The following is a 4,096-nucleotide window of genomic DNA, read 5'->3' as shown; positions in this document are numbered from 1 at the left end:
CACCCTAATATGATGTGATGAAAACAGCATGTTACCTCTGTGGTCTTCTTCCCCCAAGCTTGAAACCCCAGTCTAATCATATGAAAAACATCAGACAAATGCATATTGAGGGACATTCTACAGAATACTTGACCCACGCGCACCAAAACTATCAAGGTCATCAAAAACAAGGAAAGTCTGAGAAACTGTCACAGCCAAGGTGGACCTAAAGAGATATGATGACTAAATGTCATGTGGAATCCTGGATGGATCCTGAAAGAGAAAAAATATTAGATTATAAACTAAGGAAATTATGCATAAAGTAGAGAATTCAGTTAATAATAATATATCCATATTGGTTCGTAAATTGTAAAAAACATACCATACTAACATTAATAATAGGAGAAACTGGCTAAGGGGGAATATGGGAATTCTCTGTACGATACTCTTAATTTTTCTATAAACCTAAAACTGTTGTAAAAAATAAAAGTTTATTTTAAAAAGGAAGAGAGATTATAATTCAACAATCTACTTTATCAAATGCTACAAAGATGCTGAGAAGGAAGTCAAAGGATAGGCCTGTGGATTATGAGTTTATTAGTTAAATTCCAGAGAGAAATTTTAGCAATTGTTGGACAGAGAACTCAGTTTATGGAGAAAGAAGTAGTAGGTGAATGATAAGGACACGAAAGCAGTAAGTAGGATGGAGGTGAAGAATGTGGGAGCTCAGACTCTGGGAAGCTCAAGACCTCTTGCAGGTGGAAGGAAGGAACTAAAGAAAATGAAGGAGTTTTTTTTTTTTTTTTAAAGGGCAAGTGAAAGAGAACGTAATGGTTTGTATTAGTTTCCTATCGCTGATGTAATGAATAAAGACCTCTTGCAGGTGGAAGGAAGGAACTAAAGAAAATGAAGGAGTTTTTTTTTTTTTTTTTAAAGGGCAAGTGAAAGAGAACGTAATGGTTTGTATTAGTTTCCTATCGCTGATGTAATGAATAATTACAAACTTAGTGTCTTAAAACAACATGAATTTATTATCTTCCCATTCTGTAAGTCAGAAGTCTGAAATCAGTTTTAGTGAGCTAAAATCAAGGTGTCGATTGGCCTATGTTGTTTCTGGAGGCTGTAAGTGCGAGCATGTTTCTTTGACATTTCCAGCTTCTGGAGCCCACTTACATTCTTTGGCTTGTGGCCCCTTCCTCTATCCTCAAACCCAGCAAGATAGAATCTTCTCTCCTCTCTAATCTGTTTCCATCTTCTCTCTCACTCTAAGCCTCTTGCCTACCTCTTATAAGAACCCTTGTGATTACACTGGGCCCACCTGAATAATCCAGAATAATCTCCCTGTCTCAAGATCTTTAATTTAATCACATCTGCAAAGCCCTTTTTACCATGTAAGGTAATGTATTCACAGGTTCTGAGGACTAGGACTTAGACACCTTTGGGGACCATTACTGCATCTATCACAGGTACCAACTGATCTTTGAAGGATGTATAGGAGATGAGCTAAGAAGAAAAAGTGTAAGGATCTGTATTAACCAAATTAAGCTGAGTAAGGTAGAGATAGTGATTGCTAGCTATGGAAAATGAAAAAACTGAGAAACCAGACAAGTCCCCAAATATGGGAACTCCAGAAATCTGCATAGGTGTCCCTTTGAGTCTTTGGTTTAATACAAATTTGCCTGTGTATGGAGTGGAACCTAGGAGAGGGTGGATAAATACTTACCGAGAGCTGTAACATGAATAGTTCCCACAGCTCACAAGAGGCTAGAATTATTTGACATAGTGAAAAAAATTCACTGACTAATCAGAGCAATCAGTAGAAACACCAAAATGGCCACACCTAGGAAGTGGGACTAAAGTAAAACCCCAACGAAAATAGTACTATACAACTATCAGAATGGCTAAAACTAAAACTTTTAATAACACCAAATTCTGGTAAGGATGCAGAGAAACTGGATCTCTCGAACATAGCTAGTGCCCTATTGAGAGGCCTGCATGACAAGGAACTGAGGGAGGCCTCCAGCCAGCCGCACTGGGGAACTGAGGACATCAGTCCAACAACCCATGAGATGCTGAATCCTGACTAAACCAAACCACAAGACCCAGCTAAGCCCTGCTCACATTCCTGACCACAGAAACTGAGATAATGAAATTTTATTGTTTTAAGCTGCTAGATTTGGGGGTAATATGTTACACAGCAATAGATAAAAACTATAAGCTCCTACTACTGCTCTACTATGTGCATCTATTTGCACTTATCGTGCAGGGTTTTGGTTATTTACACAATCATCTCCCCCTCAAGATCACTGATTCCTTCACGCAGGAATCACTGTGTATCTTGGTGCCTCGCACCTGCTGACATGTAGCCATTCAAAAGATACTGATAATAGAACTGAACCAAATTAATCTTATTATCAAACAACCATGGAGACACAGGAGAGACAGTGAGGTATAGAGTGGAGGTAGACTGTCTTGGTTCGAATTCTGCCACTTCTCTCACTAACTATGTGGTCCTTGGCAAGTATCTTAATCTTCCTGCAAGTCTCTTTCCTTACCTGTAATGAGAATAATAATAATAGTACCTACCATAGGGTTGTTGTAAAGCTTAGATGAATTAATGTTTGAAGATCTTAGAATAGTATCTGACACGAAGTGTTCAATAAGTGTTAGATATTATAAGAAATAATATATTTTTGGCATCCAATGAATGAAGGAACTCAGGATGTGTAATTTGTAAATGACATCAAATGAATATGGATTGCAAAACTCTGAACAGCAGCAGTACATTTTAAAATTGTCTTCATTCCCTTCCATAAACATTTTTGAACATCCAACTGTGTAACCAGGTACTGGGCTAGGAGTTGGGAGCGGAGACAGGAGGAGGTCATAATCACTGTCCTCAGAGGTCACAGGGATGGACTCAGAAACCACAAGTGGTATGACAGAGGATTTCTAGGGTGCTCTGTGGGAGCGCAAAGCAGTGGCACTTAAATTGGCAATGGCTTCCTAAATACAGTGACACTTGAAGTTTGTCTTCAATGACAAACAAAATTACCCAGGTAGAGAAGAGGAAGGAGGATGCACTGAAATTTAGGTATTAAGTCATGAAAAAGCAGGACAGGTTCACAGGAATGGCAGTTAATTGTTGTGGCTGGAACTTAAAGAGCTTGGGGGGCACAGAGTGGGCAAAGGTGCTAGAAACTATTAAAAAACAAGACTGTCTATAAAAATAAAATGAAATACAATAGAAACAAGTATAAAATGGTACTTTTAGGGAAAAATAAAAATAAAGGAAGTAGAAGAGCTGGAGTTGGAGAAAGAAAAATATCATATAAGTGGACAAAAATTCACAAGAAAGACCAAAATGATACCAGGTTTTATTAAAAGGAATAAAAATACTGAAGAAATTTGGCACTGGTCAAACACTCACTGTAAGACCAGCTCACTGATAAAGTAATTCAGAGAAGGTCCCGAATGAGGGGGGAAATTATTCAAAGGGATCAAATACAGGAAAAGAACAAAGAAATGGCATGGTTATCCTTTTCAATTATGTGAAAGGTTCATAGAAAAGATAGACTGATTAGATATTCTCCGTATCCATTTTTCTCCGTCAAGGAGAAAAAACGGGCTTCTTGTCAAGGAGAAGAGAACATAGAACACACAAAGGAGGACTTAGGTTCTGGGTGATAGACTGAGGAAGAGACTGCTAAGGCTGGACTGTGCACCCGCCTCCCCCAGAGGGCCTCAGAAGGCAAGCCTCTTTCCCCTGTTTACATACTAATCACCTGCAGACTTCGAGTGCCTTGCTCAAGGACTCTCTGCAAAGAGCCATGATTTGATGATCAAAGACCAAAGTGCACTTTCAAACTCATGCCTCTGTCACTAATGTAAAATCTGATAAAATATAGAAACAGTAGTAGAAACTTTGTCATTCAATTTTAAACAAGGATAGGACAACTGCTATGTAATTGAAATTAAAAGGTTTGAAATGCATCTTTGAAACAGTTCGGGGGGGGGGGAGTGAGAAACCATTAGCAATCAGAACTCTTCACATATTTTACTCAATTTTTCTACATTTTCCAATTCTCAAGAATTGTAATTAGAGTAGGCTTGGTTT

The sequence above is a fragment of the Galeopterus variegatus genome, unplaced genomic scaffold (assembly GCF_000696425.1).
Source record: "Galeopterus variegatus unplaced genomic scaffold, G_variegatus-3.0.2 Scaffold616, whole genome shotgun sequence".
Taxonomy (NCBI): Eukaryota; Metazoa; Chordata; class Mammalia; order Dermoptera; family Cynocephalidae; genus Galeopterus; species Galeopterus variegatus.
Note: the sequence above shows the minus strand (reverse complement) of the source record.